We start from the raw sequence: 17,453 nt of genomic DNA on the forward strand, positions 1-17,453 counted from the left end.
GTAATTTGTCTTGGTCCCCGAACAATGCAGACTGTTTTTCTCTCTCCTTTATTTTAAAAGTATTAAGGAGGGTTTCCCCCCACCCCTCATTATTAAAGTATTACTCAAGGTATTCTGTTTTAGAAAAACGCAGGCTAAGATAAATCTTATGACAAAAACCTAGAAATGCTGGATAAAATATAAATTTTAAAATGTTTTCTATTCAAAACCAAGCTCTCAAGAAAGAGAAACCCTCAAGTACCAGAAACAAAGAGGTAATTGAAAACAGAACAAAGTTTCAAAGTGTCAGCTCATGATGTGGCTGTATTATAGTTTTTATTATTTATTATTAAATAAATATTTTTTTATTATTGATCTATTCACCTAAAGACTTGGAATTTCATGCTCATGTGGGGATATAAGGTAAGCATTGAGCCCAAACAAGCAAGGAATTGGAACTAGGAACACTGCATAAAAGCTACAACCTTTAAAGGTCTGTACCCTACACGAAAGAGTAGCTTAAGTAAAAATCTAGCCATAGCATAGGGAGATATCAAAAAAATTAAAAATGTATGAGTTAAGGGGCACCTGGGTAGCTCAGTGGGTTAAAGCCTCTGCCTTCGGCTCAGGTCATGATCCCAGGGTTCTGGGATGGAGCCCCGCTTCGAGCTCTCCGCTCAGCAGGGAGCCTGAATCCCCACCTCTCTCTCTGCCTGCCTCTCTGCCTACTTGTGATCTCTGTCTGTCAAATAAATAAAAAAATAAATAAAGTCTTTAAAAAAATGTATTAGTTAAATAGCAATTAGATACAGAAAGGAAATTTATAAAGTGGAAAACAGATTTGAGGAAATTATCCAGAAGGCACAAAGACATAAAGATCTGGAAAACATGAAAGATTAAGAGATACACAGAAGATGGAATAAGGAGGTCCAACATATATTTAATTCTAAAAAATGGAAAATAGGAAAAAATTGGCACAGAGGCAATCTTTGAAAAAATAATGGCTGAAATTATCTTAAATAAATCTTAGAATAGATCTTAAATAAATGACAAAAGGGCATATTTTATTTATTTTTAATTATTTTTATTTTTTTAAAGGTTTTATTTATTTATCTGTCAGAGAGAGAGAGAGCAAAAGCAGGGGAAGTGGCAGAGGGAGAGGAAGAAGCAGGCTCCCTAGTGAGGAAGCAGCCCCATGCAGGGCTCTATTCCAGGACCCTGGGATTATGACCTGAGCCAAAGGGAGACGCTTAACCAACTGAGCTACCCAGGTGCCCCAAAGGGGCATATTTTAAAATTACAAATCTGTTGGTTTTCCAAAGTATGGACCCTTATAGACAGAAATACTAAGGATATACTCACAAAGAAGAAAACCATAACCAAAGTAAAGAAATGGAATGCAAAGAGCAAGAGTGCTCAGAGTAATTAATAAACATGTGGGTAAATTTAAATGAGCTTTGCATTAGACAGGGTTCTCCAGAGAAACAGAACCAATAGGAGATATAGATATAGATATAGATATAGATATAGATATAGATTTTTTTTGTTGTTGTTGTTTTTTCAGTCTAAGTTCAAAGGCCTGAGAGCAGATGACTGATGATGTATGTCCCATTCAGAGTCCCATGGTGCAAGACCAGAAACACCAATGCCTGGGGGCAGAAGAGGACAGACATGTCAGCGCAGAGACAAAGAACTTGCCCTTTGTCCTCCTTTTTGTTCCATTCAGGCTCTCAGGATTGAATGATAACCACCTGTACTGGTGAGGGTGATCTTTACCAGTCTACAGACTCAAATGCTAATCTCTTCCAAAGACACTCTCACAGACACACCTGGAAATGTTTTACCAGCTCTCTGGGCAACCTTTAGCCCAATTAAGTTGGACACATAAAATGAACCATCACAAGTACTGAAAGTATTAGATAGTAAGAATAAGAGTAATAATAATGTTATAAGTGTAATAATAAGTCAGCACCCAGCCATGGAACAGGAACTGTCCTAAGTCTGTTTTTTTCTTCAGGTTTTATTGAGGTATAGCTGACAAATAAAAGTTATATATATTTAAAGTGCACAACATAATGATTTGATATAAATATACTTTGTGAAATGATTACCTCAATCTGATCAATTAACATATCCAGCACCTTACACAGTTATTTTTGTGTTATATATGTTTGGTGAGAATGCTTAAGAACGACTTTCTCTACAACTTTCAAGTATATAATACAGTGCTATTAACTACAGTCACCATGCTGTACATTATATTCCATTATATTCCCAGAACGTATTCATCTTGTAACTGAAGGCTTATACCTTTTGACCAACATCTCCATATTTCCTCCTTCCCCACCCCAGTCCCTGATAAATGGCAACTATCATTCCCCATTGTTTCTATGAGTTTGTTTTTTTTTCAAGTTCCATATATAAATAAGATCATACAGTATCTGTCTTTCTCTGTCTGACTTATTTTCACTTAGCAAAATGTCTTCCAGTTTCATCCATTTTAGCAGAATTTCCTTTTATGTCATGGCTGAATAATATCTCATTGTATATATATATGTTAGTGAACCATCTTGCTCAACTATAGCCCCTAACAGTTTAAACCAGAAAGAGACAAGAATGCTTAACTGTGCTTATTTCTTATCACATTTTCTTGAGACATTGATGAAGGTATTTTGCAATGACCCATAACATCCCAACCACCAGTCCAGGAAAGCCCTGAGAGCAATGGAATGCCTAGAAGACCACATCCTGCACATCTCCCTTCCCTGCTCATGATCACAGGCTGAACCCATACCAACCCCACCCATAACCATGAGCTCCCTGCCTGTTCTCTTGTATGTACCCCCCACCCTGAACTTTTCCTATAAAACTCCAGGTGTTCATCTTGCCAGTGGAGGCGTCAGTTGTTAAGACTTGAGCCTGCCATCTGCCCCTGGCTGCCAGCACCCAAAATAAATTTCTCCCTTTTTCTTTTCTAAATCCTCATCTCCAGTTATTGGCTTCTCTTGCAATGAGCTTATCTGAGTTTATTAGGCAACACTGTTGGCAAATGAAGCCAGGAGCTATGCTTTTGATTTGTCTGGCCTTTCAGGATTCCCTGGGACCAAGCAATTAGCCATGGCAGCCTGCCAGGGCTTACCCATTTGTTTCCTGGGTTAGTGGCTATGACAGATCATTCAGTAACATATATACCACATCTTCCTTATCCATTCATCCCTTGGTGGACACTTTCAAGTCAGCCAGGCCAAGTGCTGACAGCTTCTGTTTGCTTTCCTTAGGGCAGTGATGATGCTTCTCCTAATCCTGAAGAGTCAGGCTGGCTTTCAGGTGGGTTTTCTGTTGCATGCTCACTAACCATCTGTGAAAGCTGATCCTGAGAAGGGGGCTGGGGCAGGGTGTGGGGGGGAGCACAAGGAGCAATGGGGGTGTCCGTGGCCAAGCTGGTGTTCCCAGCAGCTTTCTGGTGGGGTCTGTGAAGCAGTTTAGTAGGCTAGCTGTTCTTTTGGTGTGATCTAACTCCTGCCTGCTGTGCTCCCAGCCTCTCTCTGCCCTACAGCTGGCAGATCACCTCAATATTCCGGATGGGGTGGGAAAGAACCGGTCTCTTTGGCAGCATCCACACAACTGGGTAAACTCACTCACATGCTCTCACTTTCCCTCTTAGGAAAATCACAGGCTGAAAAAGTCTCTCTCGGCACTGAGCTGTGCTGTCTAGGTAAGGGGGAGGGGCACAAATCAAGTGAAACTCTCTTTCTGATCCTCTTCATACATCTACTCGCAGATTTTTCTCCTCCAGCAGTGTGCTAGAACTCTTCCAACAGATTCCAGACTCCCACAAAAGTACTCTTGTCCGTGGGTGATTGTCAAAATCAGCATTCTTTGTGGGATAAGATGATAGAAAACTCCTGTCACACCATTTTGCTGACAACACTTTCTTAACCAAAGAAATACTTAAGTCTTTTAACAGAGAGAATTTAATTTCTTACATAGGTGATAGATGTGTGCAGAAGTCAAACATAGAAATGAGGCAACCCAGAGATCAGCAACAGCAAAAAGCTACTACTAATCCCTGGCCTGGAGCAGCAGGGCTGAGAAGCCAGTCACCAAAATCAAGACAAGGCTTCTCAGCTGGAACCAGGACCATAAAGAAAGTGGGAGCTTACTTTCTGAGGGAGTAGCAGTTACGGAGCATACTAAACAGTTAGAGATGCTACAGGAGGCTCCCAATCTTCTGCCAGTGTCTTCCACTGAGTAAATTTACTCAGAAAGCAGAGGTCAAGGGAGCCTGGAAAGGTATTTGCCTGTATTACTTAGCAAAGTACAGAAGGGCAGGAAATGGATCTGAAAGCAAAAGGCAGCTGATTAGCACAACAATAATGACCAAGTTAAGATTTCAAAAAAAGATAAAATTAAATAATAAAAGATATAAGGTGGGAAAGGAGTAATCAAGTAAATAAAAAATTAATAAGAATTTAGAAAATTTGAGCAACACACTTAAGAGGCTTCATATAATTCACATGTGCTAACAGATATGCCAGGTACACTAGAATGCCAAGAATCTGTTACAGATATTGATTCCCTTTATCCCTCTGGGTAGTGTGGCAGGGCTTGGTTTTCTGGAATCCCCAGGCTATAAGAAGACTCATCCAAGGCTCCTCGGAGAGTGCCTGGAGCAGGAAAATGTATGACAGGGAGCTCACAGTTCCTGGAGAAACCGAGCTAGGTAAGCAACTGCAGCACTCACTGCTTTGTCACGTGCAAGATGCTTTCCTACCTGGAGGAGCACTTGAGCAAGCACAGCAGGGCAAACTCCTGCCTACTGAGTATAGAGGCCATTGCATCTATAGGTGAGATAGTGTTCTAGGTGCCCAAGGAGCAAGGAATGTAGCGTAAACTGCAGCCATGGGATGGGGGAACTGGGAGATGGGACTCCTGGTAGGTGCTATTTCAGGCAATAGGCCTAAATACTTGTCTTCAGAAATATTGAATCTGTTGCTATACAAGTAACCTCAAAACATTATGGCTTAAGGAGCACCTGGCTGGCTCACTTGGTAGAGTATGTGACTCCTGAGCTCAGGGTTGTAGGTTTGAGCCCCATTTTGGGTGTAGAGATTGTTTAAAAATAAAATCTTTTTTTAAAAAGGCATTATGGGAACAACTGGGTGGCTCAGTTGGCTAAGTGTCTGCCTTCAGCTCAGGTCATGATCCCAGGGACCCAGGATTGAGACCCACATTAGGTTCCTTGCTCAGCAGGAAGCTTGCTTCTTCCTCTGTCTGCTTCTCTCTCTGCTTGCCACTCCTCCTGTTTGTGCTCTCCCTCCCCATAAACAAACAAACAAATATTATGGCTTAAAACAACAGCACTTCATTATATCTCAATATCTTGAGGATATTGGGCAGGGCTTAGCTAGGCTGTTCTCCCATGTCACATGAAGCAAATTGGGGTCACTTGGTGATATTCAGCTGGTGGCTGGGCTGGGCTGGAGGGCCCAAGACATCTTTATTCATATTTGTTATCGAGACAAGATGGCTGGATTAATCAGGACCCCTTACTTCTCCACATACTGCCAGATATTTTCTATGTGGTTTCCTTAGCAAGATTATCAGATTTCTTACATGGCAGCTCAGAGCAATAAGGCCAAGACAGAAGCTGCCAGTCCTTTTAAAGAACAAGCCTAGAAATGGTGTAGCATCACTCTTCCCTATTCATTTGGGTAAAGAAGTCACAGGCCAGCCCAGATTCAAGGAGGGGGAGCTAGAACACACCTCGCAATGGGAGGCACGTCAAAGAACTCTCAGTCATGTTAAATCGGCCACCAATGCTTTTGCTGTTTGTGACCAAGTGCACTTGAACGATCTTCGAGCTAGAGACAAGTAACTATTCTACTAGGACATTTGCATAGTAAGACTTCCACTAGAATTTTAATCACTCTCTATGTGAAACTTTGTTTGGATTTGAAATCTATTTGCCCTGTATAAGTAAGTGTTCAGTCCCAGGAGCAAAAACACTAGATCAGATGGTTAGCTTGCTAGCTGGCTGGCTAGATAGATAGATAGATAGATAGATTTGTTACAGAGATTTGACCTTATGCAGTTATGGGAGTTAAACAGCCTCTACAAGACTATTATTTTTCCATCGAATTCTGGATTTGAAGCCCACAAAATAGGCAAGATGCACATAAATGAGGGAGAGCAAAGTCAAATGGGAACCCACCAGCATGAGCTGGAACCCAGAAGGATGGCCTGGAACCAGTGTCAGTTCTTGCCATCTCCAACCATAATGAAGTGTCTCCAGTATATATGTTGATGCCCTTTGTCACAAAGCTGAATGCACACCCGGCTCAGGAATTGGAGAAGTTGAGGAAAGACCTTGGGTAAGGTGTAGCAGTTTCAGGGAAGGAAGCAAATGAGATGAGCCAACAGAAAAAGCAATGTGTGTGAGCTAAATAAACAAGTACCTGCCCCAACTTCCCAGCATACAAAATTGCTTCATTTTACCCTCCAAACCTCATAAAAAACTGTCTTTTATAGGCCATCCTGTCAACCCACCGAGAGAGGACTTCTGTGAAACGAAGTCTACTTAGCCAATTTGACACATTACAGAGCCTTCATGCTATATCACAAGAAATTTCTGTATGACATTTGTCAGTGAAATAAAAAAGCTTTATATGCTTTCAAAATAATTTCAATGATATATTTTTTTAAATGTTTTAAATATTTTTTGTCATTGATTTGGGCAAAGTTTTTCCTCTTTTTTAAAATTTCTGATTTATAGAAATTTAATAGTTAATATCTTATCTAATGTTTTACATTTTCCTTATATAAATAAGGAATGTATAATAAATATTTTGCTAAGCCTTACAAAACATTTTCAAATCAATTCCAGCATATGCTACTGTGCTATACAAATATTACAATATTCTATATGCCATGGCATGAAAAAGATAGGAATTGCTGATATAAATCCACATATATAAATTTCTGTACCTAGTAACAACAAAAAAATTCACATGCTATTTAAGTGTGCACTATACATTCACAGAGACAGACTACATTCTAGGGCACAAAGCATATCTCAACATATAACAAAGAACTGATATCATATATACAATGTTATTTACCACAATGCAATTGAGTTATAAATCAATGAAATAAGTCAAAAAAAGCAAAAGACCCCATATATTGGGGAATTTTAAACATGAGTTTTAAATTGAGGCAAGATCTTAAGAAACTTTTAGCTTTAACGTATTCTCCAGAAGAAAAAGTCTGAATACATTTATGAAAGGAAATTTTTGAAAGTGACTTTGAGTAAATGATGGATCAAAAAATAAATGAACAATAATGGGAATTAGAAATAATAAGTTAGAATTAAAACTTTATAAAAATATGTGAGGATTAGCAAAAGCTCCACAGAAAGGGAAATTCACTGCCTTAAATACATATGTCTGACATAAAATATTGAAAATTAATAAGCTAAATAAGCAACTCAAAAATTTTTTTTAAATGCCAGCAAAGGCAATTGGATAGAGGAAAGAAATTATAAAGACTGAAAATTAATGAATCTAAAGCAATGAAATAATGGAATCCCCAAACCCAACACTGTTCTGAAAGCAAACTTCTTATACAATTTTCAATAACAGAGAAAGTAAGACTAAAATATATTATGAACAAAAAGAAACCTAGTTTTAAATATGGTTGATAATCATAAAAGAATGCCTTGGATAACTACATTAATTAGAAAACAAGTAAAATGAACAATTTTCTTGAAACAAATACAGAAGCAAAACTGACTCAAAAATATAGAAAAATTGAATAAAGCTTTTAACAACTAGAGAAATTGAATCAGAGATTAAAATGTACCCATTATAAAACACTAGGCCCATATAATTTTTAGGACTTTTCTACTATACCTTCAAAGAATAGACAATTCCCAAACCATCCAGGGAATAGAAAAAAGGAAAGGAATCTACACACACATGTATTTATTTCATGAGGCAAATATACTTTGATACCAAAAACAGATATAAAACTGAAAAGTCAATCACACTCTTAAGCAGATACCCAAAAACTCTAAATAAAATATTACCAAATGGATTCCAGCAATATATTTAAATACATATTAAAGTATTTTAAAATACTCAAAATTCTAAGTTTTTGTTTTTGTTTTTAAGATTTTAATTATTTGACAGAGAGAGAGAGAGAGAGAGGTCACAAGCAGGCACAGAGGCAGGCAGAGGGGGAAGCAGGCTCTCCTCTCAGCAGAGAGCCCGATGACCTGCTCCCAAGTCCCAGGACCCTGAGATCATGACCTGAGCTGAAGGCAGAGGCTTAACCCACTGAGCCACCCAGGTGCCCCTCAAAATTTTATGTTAAAAGAGAAAAATACACATATGTTTTGATACATGTAGAAAAAGTATTTTATAGAATTCAATCATCTTTTCATGATTAAACTGATAGCTCTGGCTCCATAGCTCAGGGGTTAGAGCACTGGTCTTGTAAACTGATAGCTAACAAAAAATAAAGTCAACTTCCTTAAGCTGATAGAAAGTACTTTCTACTAAGCAATCTACAGATTCAGTGAAATCCCTATCAAAATACCAGCAGCATATTTCACAGAACTAGAACAAAAAATACTAAAAATTTTTTAAAAGATTTTATTTATTTATTTGACAGATAGAGATCACAAGTAGCCAGAGAGGCAGGCAGAGAGAGAGGAGGAAGCAGGCTCCCTGCTGAGCAGAGAGCCTGATGCAGGACTTGATTCCACAACCCTGGGATCATGACCTGAGCCCAAGGCAGAGGCTTTAACCCACTGAGCCACCCAGGTGCCCCAAATAATACTAAAATTTATATGGAACAACAAAAGACCCTGGAATAGCTAAAGCAATCTTGAGAAAGAAAAACAAAGCTGGAGTTATCACAATTCCAGTTCTCAAGATATACTACAAAGTTGTAGTAATCAAAGCAGTATGGCCTGGACACAAAAATAGGCACATAGATCAAAGGAACAGAATAGAGAGCCCAGGAATACAGCCAATTGATCTATGTCAAAAGAGGCAAGGACATACAATGGAAAAAAGAGAGTCTTTTCAATAAATGGTTTTGGGAAAATGAGACAGCTACATGCAAAAGAATGAAGCTGGACTACTTTCTAACACCATACACAAAAATAAACTCGAAATGGATTAAAGACCTAAATGTAAGACCTGAACAGACATTTTTCCAAAGAAGACATCCAAATCGCCAACAGACACAGGAAAAAATGTTCTATATCACTAACCATCAGGGAACTGCAAATCAAAACTACAATGAGATATCACCTTATACATGTCAGAATGGCTAAAATAGAAAGGATAAGAAATAAGTATTGGTGAGGATGTGGAGAAAAAAGAACCCTCATGCACTATTGGTGGGAATGTAAACTGGTATAGCCACTGTGGAAAACAGATGGAAGTTCTTAAAAAAATTACAAATAGAAATGCCATAAGATCCAATAGTTCTACTGCTGTGTATTTTCCCAAAGAAAATAAAAATACTAATTCAAAAAGATATACATAACCCTAGGTTTATTGCAGCATAATTTACAATAGCCAAGATATGGTAACAACCTAAGTGTCTTTTGAAAGATGAATGTATAATGAAGATGTGATTGTATATATAATTAAATATTATGTAGTCATAAAAAAGAATGAGAGCTTACCATTTGTGACAATATGGATGGACTTAGAGGGTATTCTGCTAAGTGAAATAAGCCAGACTGAGGAAGACAAATATCAGATTTCACTTAAATGCGGAATCTATGAAGCAAAACAAATGAATAAACAAACAAAGAGCAGAATCAAACCTGTAATTAAGACAACAAACTGATGGCTGTCAAAGGGAAGAGGGATAGGGAAATGGACAAAATGGGTGGAAGGGAGTAGGAGACACAGGTTTCTAGTTATGGAATAAATAAGTCAAGGAGATAAAAAAAACACAGTACAGGGAATATAGTCAATATTATTATAATAGTATCCTATAGTAAGAGATTGTAGCTATACTTGTGATGACTGTAGTATAATATATAAAGTGAATCACTTTGTTGTACACCTGAAACTAATGCAACAATGTGTTAACTATACTAAAAAAATTTTGTAAGTACTTCCTAAAAATATATAGCAAATATTGTTCTTAATGATATGGTTCAGAAATACTCCTATTTAAATTCCAAACAAAAGAATGCCCATTATCACCACTTTGAGTCAATTTTGTTCTGATAGATATAAACAGTACAATAAGATAAGAAATAAAATGAGTAAAGGATTAGGGAGGAAGAAACAACTATAATTATTTGTAGATGAAGTAAAGGAGTTTATCAAGGCTTATAGATTAAAATATCAACATGTATATATAAATAGCATTCTTACACATCAGCCACAAAAAAAACCAGGAAATGTAACTTTTAAAGTAGATTCCATTTACAACAGCAGCAACAAAAATAAAAACAAATAAGCACTGAGGAATAAATTAAACAGTAGATTTGCAAGGTTTTATGAAAAGAAATTATTTAAAAAAGTATTGATGGTCTAAAAGAAAAGCTAAATAAGTGGAGATATATATTTATTCATGAATTGGAACATTCAAAATAATAAACATCTCAGTTACCCTCAAATTAATCTATAAATTTAATGTAATTCCAATCAACCAGGTTTTTAATAGAACTTGATAAGTTATTTCTTTTTTTTTAAAGATTTTATTTATTTATTTGACAGAGAGAGATCATAAGTAGGCAGAGAGGCAGGCAGATAGAGACGGAGAAGCAGGCTCCCTGCTGAGCAGAGAGCCCGATGTGGGACTCGATCCCAGGACCCTGGGATCATGACCTGAGCTGAAAGCAGTGGCTTTAACCCACTGAGCCACCCAGGTGCCCTTGATAAGTTATTTCTAATGCATGTGAAAGAATAAAGAATAAACAAGAAATATTTCTGAAACACACAGAATAGACTTCCATAACTGGAAAGATATGTTTGTTGTTCTTAGGACAACTCAATGTTGTGAACATGTTGGTTCTCCCTAAGTTAATTCATATATTTAGAGTAATCTCAATGAAAATAGCAACAAACATCTTCATTAAGTTAGACAAGTTGGTATTAAAGTTTATATGAAAAAAATAAGTATGAAGCAAAAGTCAGGAAAACAAACAAACAAAAAGCCAATGGAGGAGAGAGGAAAGTAGCCCTACCATATTAAACATACTATAAGCCTCCTATAATTAAAATAGTGTGATGCTAGTATAAGAACAGACAAATAGACCAGTGAGCTAAAACAGAAAGCTCAGAAGTAGACACAAGTTCATATGGAATTTTAATATGTGATAAGGATGGCAACTCAAATCACTGGTACAAAAATGGACTTTATAATAAATGGTGCTTGTACAACTGGGCAGTCATTGGGAAAAGATCAATTAAGTGTATGACTTACACTGTACGCACAAAAAACTCCAAATGGATTAGAAATATAAATGGAAAAAAATGAAACCATTCCATTACTGGAAGACAGCATGGGAGAATTCCTTTTCAGCCTTGGTATGGGCAAGGTTTTCTAACTATAACTCAAAATCTAGAAGCAGTGAAAAAAAAGGACAAATCTGACTACATTAAAAATGTTTTAAATTGCATGACAAAAAAATGAAGGCAAAGGCAGCTGACAAACTGGAAGGAAATATTTGAAACATATACCACAAAATGCTTATAGCCCTACATGTGACAAATTCTTAAAAATTGAGGGACGAAATGCTTGAACACAATTTATAGGTATAAAACACAAATTATAGGTATAAAAATCTTCAAACTTCTTCATAATTAGAGAAATAATACTAAAACAATAGAATGATATGTTGTACCTTTTGGATTAGAAAAAAAATTTAAAAGCATAAGAATGCAATCTGTTGATGAACCTATGGGGAATAAACACATTCACACAATGCTCGTGATAATGCAAACTGGTACAGCCTTCTGGAGGAAAGTCTGGCTGTACCTAATAAAACCACATACGCACTTACCTTTTGACCCAGTAATCTCATTTCTAGGAATCTACTCTGCAGATACACTACTGACAACATGTAGAAAAAAGTGTAGGCCTAAGGTTTGTCATTGTGGAATTGTTTGTAATCACAAAAAGTTGGAAACAACCAAAGCTCTCATACATAGGAGAATGATTGAATAAACTATGGTGCATTCATACAATGGAATGCTATGCAGCAGTAAAAAAAGAATATGGAAGAGCTATAGGACTTTTTTTTAAAGCAAAGTTCAAAAGAATTATCTATAGTGCTACTCAAAAAGTGAAAAAAAAAAAGGTAAGAAAATACATGTATCTGCTCATTTGTACAAATGTAAAAGAAAGGTAGGAAGAATAAACCAGAAGCTAATAAAATTGGTTACCTAGCAGGGACAGGTGAGAACAGAGTAGAAAGAGTAGAGAATAAGAACAAGGATAAGTGAGGAAGTCCTACTTCCCTGAGGATAACTTTTTACATAATTCTGATTTTTAAAATCAAGATTAATTTTATGTGTCAATTTGATTGGACAAGGACTCCTAGATTAAACATTATTTCTGGGTGAGGATGTTTCTAGATGACATTAACATTTGAAGTGGTGGACTTAGTAGATTGCCCTCCCCAGTGTGGGTGGGCAGCACCCAATCTATTGAGGCCCTAAATAGAAGAAAAGACAGAGGAAGGAGAAATTCAACCCCTTTTTCCTGCTTCACTGCTGAGCTGGGACATCTCTGTTCATCTTCTTCTGCCCTCCAACTGAGATTAAAACTAACAGCTCCACTGGTTGTCAGACCTTTAGACATAGACTAAATTATATATATAATCTTTTTGTTATGTGAAATACCAAATATATAAAAATATAAATACACACACACACACACACACACACACACACACATCTGTAGGGTTCTGTTTCCTGGAGAACCCTGACTAGTACACATTACTATTTCACATACAAAAAAAACCCTAATAATTAAAAATCAACCAGAATATGATGGGAAACTCGAATGAAATACAAATAGTAACAAATGAACCTAACTGTATTATAAATGGCTAGTATAACCAAATGGAAGGGGGTGGTAAAGATAAGAAATTATCTCAGTATTTTCGGAAAACAGTATTTTGACTGGATACTACAGGGCTAAAGACCAAAAATAAAACTGTACGCAAATTTTGTACTCTAGATTAGTATGTCTTATTATTCTGAAACTACTTTATATGTATACTAGGATCAAAAAATAATAAGTATATTGTGGATAATAAGTACTAGTTTCCTCACTATGAAAAACAAAACAAAAGCTACAAAGGAGAGGAGAAAGGCTAGAATGAAACTTGTGATGTTAAACAAGGTAAGAATGCATGGTTTTTAATACGTATACATATAGACATATGCAGAAGTAAATATGAATGTATATATTTCCTGTTCCATTTAAATAAGTATATATATATATATATATATGACTGAGAAGGACTAAAAACAATGATCTCTTGTAACAACAAGTGTATTTGGTACCCAGATCTTCATTCAAAATACCATTCTTCAATAAAAGGAATCAGTGCTACAGACTCAACCCTAGAGAAATAGTTGATTCCATGGGCAGGGTAAGGTAAATAGAAGAAGGTCTGAAACAACCTATGCTGCCAAGTAAGAATGTGCCCAGAAATAATTTAGGGATGAGGGGTCACCTGAGTGGTTCAGTCAGTTAAGCGTCCAACTCTTCCTTTGGGCCCAGGTCATGATGTTATGGTCATGAGACTGAGCCCCACATTGGGCTCCATGCTCAGCACAGAGTCTGCCTGAGATTCCCTCTCTCTGTCCCTCCCCCCCACTAATGCACACCTTCTCTCTTCCTCTCTCTAAAAATAAAGCTTAAAAAAAAAAGAATAAAAAAATAATTTGGGTATGTTGAAAAGGTAGAGAAACAACTTGAAGGAGTTCCCAAAGACCAAAGCTTATTCCATTTAAGCAAAAGATAATGATGGTATTGAATTATGACCCATGACTCCATAGTAATATAAACAAAAAACTGACTAAAGAAAAGATAGAGAAAGGGACAACTCTTTTTTTTTTAAACAATGGATTTCAATTATTAAATTTAGAGGAAATTATGGGAAACAGAAAAGTCAGCACTACCACAGTAGTAAATGTTGTGGGCAAGATGCTAAAATTAGTGGGCAAAAGTATGACAAGGATGTTTGCAAAGTTTTCAAGTATCTCCTCAGAAGATATTTATTAATTGCAAAGGGGAAAATAGTGGCTTTATAGTTGAGAAAACTGGCAGATACCACCTTAATCAAGAGATAAAGGCTATCATCAACAGTAATAAGTCATACTGACATCATGTGTCCCCTGATATGATGTGCTAAGATGAGCACAACATAACTTCTATAGTATCCTTGCCAAAAAGGCATAACCTCAATGTAATAATAAAAAAATTTAAAAAATTCCAAATTATGGTCAAAAGACCATTATCCCAGTGTAAAAATTAAAAAATAAAGACCATTCCAAATTATATTCTATAAATAACTGATCAATTCTCTTCAAAAGTGTTGAGGCCATGGAAGACCCAAAAAAAAAAAAAAAAAGACTGAAAATATGTCACAGATCAGAAAAGACTGAAGAGTCATGACAACAAAATGTAATGTAGGATTCTAGATTGGCTCCTGTACCAGAAAAAAAGAAATTAGTGGGAGATCTGATAAAGCTTGAAAAAGATCTGTAGGTAAGGTGACAATATTAAATCAGTGTTAATTTCCTGGCTTCTATACACTAACTATGGTTATGTAAACTGTTAACATTAGGGGAAACTGAATGAAGGTTATTTAGGAACTCTGTCCTATTTTTGTAACTTTTGTGTAAGTTTAATTTATTTCTAAATAAAAGTTTAAAAAATAGATCTGCAGAAAAAAGGAAAGCAATGAAATTTCTCTCTGCACAAAGCCTGACTTTCAAGGCAATTACCTGACTAAAGAGATCAAGAAAGTCAATTCTGATTTAACTCAATCCATTTTTTCTGTTCCAGGTAATTCCCATTTTTTCCTTCTCAGCATATAAATTCTCATGGCACAGGCAAGGAAATGGACAACTGCAAGGAAACATGATTTGTATGGGGAAAAGTCAATAATCTTTAACATTTAATATTTGTGAAATTTTTCCCTATTTACAAAAAGGAATGATCATCTTAATATTACTGTGTTTTGGTCCTTTTTTAAAAAAAATATTTATTTATTTGAGAGAGAGTGAAAGTGTGAGCATGAGCAGGAGGGAAGAAGCAGAGGGAGAGGGAGAAACAGGCTCCCCACTACACAGGGAGCCCGATGTGGGGCTCCATCACAGGATCCTGAGATCATGACCCGAGTCAAAGGCAGATGCTTAACTAACTGAGCCACCCAAGTGCCCCTGTTTTTACAGTCCTAATCTAAGGTGCAAATGCTGTCAGATCCAAGAGTCAAAAATCAACATGGAGTATGATATTAGAAATAAATGAATGTAGTGACAGAAGCTAAAACTAGAGACTCAAGGAAGCTGTTCAAAAAAAAAAATTAGCCAGTGGCTGTATCATGAGTAGTCAAATGGCATTTTTGGTCAGAAGTAGCAGCTTAATTTACTCTCTTACTTCCATTAGTCTAGCAATATTTTTAAAATATCAAATATATTGCCATAATTACTTTTAATATTTCTAAAAATACACCCATTTACCTTGTTTTTTTTTAAAGTCACATTTGTCATTATGATGAAGAACATAAGAATAGTCCTACAGTTCTTCAGTGCTCTGCAGACAAAAATGAGAAATACCACACCTTTGTTCTTCCCTATCTGTGACATCCTAAAACTCCTTGTAAATTTTACCTTCTTTTGTTTAGTGTCACAGTAATTTTTTACTGTGTCTTACTTTCCTATTGCTATATGATTCTTTTGGGGGTAAACACCATACCAGGTCATGATGGTATTCCTAAGGCACCAATACCCTATGCATAGTAGATATTAAATAAGAATGATGACGGCTTAAGGGCTGGGGCTGATGAGATGTTACAAATTTTGGGTGATGATTAGGACTGTGTAACTAGGTATCCACAATCATTTCATAGATAAACAGTTAATGCATGTGGTAGGTACCAAGTTGGTATGCTAAGTGGTAGGTACTGTGTTAGGTATGGGAATAAAAAGATGAATACCAATTAATAGTATGTGCTTATATAGTGCATATAATGTCTCGGGCACTGTCTTAGGCACTTTATATGTATAAAGTCCTCATAAAAATACCATATGGTTATTTTAGAGATGAGGAAAATGAGAGGTTGAGTAACTTGCCCAAGATTACACAGTTAGTAAGGGGCAGGGCCAGGATTTAAATGGGATGGAGATATCTGATAGACTATTGGAGAGCTATTTGCTCTGAGAGAGTATGAAGCACATAGAGTAGGAAGAGGGCCTGTAACAATAGTCTAATGCCAACTTATAGAGGACTAGGTTTTTTAGCCCAATTTGAATACTTTAGGGAGAGAATTATATAATTGGGAGAGAATTATATAATTGGGGTGTCTGATTGGCTCAGTCAGTTAAGTGTCTGCCTTTGGCTCAGGTTATGATCCCAGGGTCCTGAAAATGAGCCCTGCATCAGGCTCCCAGCTCAGCAGAGACTGCTTCTCCCTCTGCCCATCCATCACCCTGCTCGTGCTCTCTTTTTCTCTCTTTCCGTGTTTCTATCTCTTGCTCTCTCTCTCTCTCAAATAAATAAAATCTTTAAAAAAAAAAAAAAAAGAAGTGTACAACTGAGGCCTAAAAACACATACTTTACGATACAATCAGGTTTACACTTAAAGAATTTGGTATCACACTAATAAAGTGATAGATGAAATTAAAAATAATAATGTTTGGAAGCAGAAAGGAGACTACATCAAAAATAGAAAATTAAACTTTCAGTAGTGATGAACACTTTCTCTTCAAGAGGTATATAAATCTTAAAAGTTAAGCCATGAATAGCATAGAGGTTGCCGCTATCTAACACAATGCAATGGGGTTTCAGATGTATGGTATTCCATTTTACAATAAAAACATAGATATTAATTGGGTTCCAGTTCCACTTCCGGCCCATAGTTGATACAAAACCTTCCCACCCCACTGCAGTTTAAAAATGTTTACTACCAGGGTGCCCTAGGTGGCTCAGTGGGTTGGGCCTCTGCCTTCAGTTCAGGTCATGATCTCAGGGTCCTGGGATCAAGCCTCACATCAGGCTCTCTGCTCAGCGGAGAGCCTGCTTCACCTGCCCCACCCCCCGCCCACTCGTGATATTTCTCTCTGTCAAATAAATAAGTAAAATGAAAAAATATATATATTTGCTACCAACCATAATGAAAGAAAAAAGTTTGTGGGTAAAATATTCAGAGAAACAGAAAGAGAGTACCTTCCCACCAAACCTAGCAGCAGAGCAGAAGT

General features: G+C 36.6%; 1 long non-coding RNA gene across 2 annotated transcripts in view; it reads left to right on the forward strand.

Annotated features, from left to right (window-relative positions):
* Positions 1-3,153: 3,153 nt before the first annotated feature.
* Positions 3,154-17,453, forward strand: part of LOC309863177 — a 40,548-nt gene continuing 26,248 nt past the window's right edge. The window contains exon 1 of one of the 2 annotated variants that reach the window (XR_014310916.1): positions 3,154-3,306. This is a non-coding gene — a long non-coding RNA (uncharacterized lncRNA). The remainder of the gene's footprint in view (positions 3,307-17,453) is intronic. The other variant, XR_014310917.1, reaches the window with a different exon arrangement.

This window comes from Mustela nivalis, assembly GCF_964662115.1.
Source record: "Mustela nivalis genome assembly, chromosome: 4".
In the NCBI taxonomy this organism is placed as follows: domain Eukaryota; kingdom Metazoa; phylum Chordata; class Mammalia; order Carnivora; family Mustelidae; genus Mustela; species Mustela nivalis.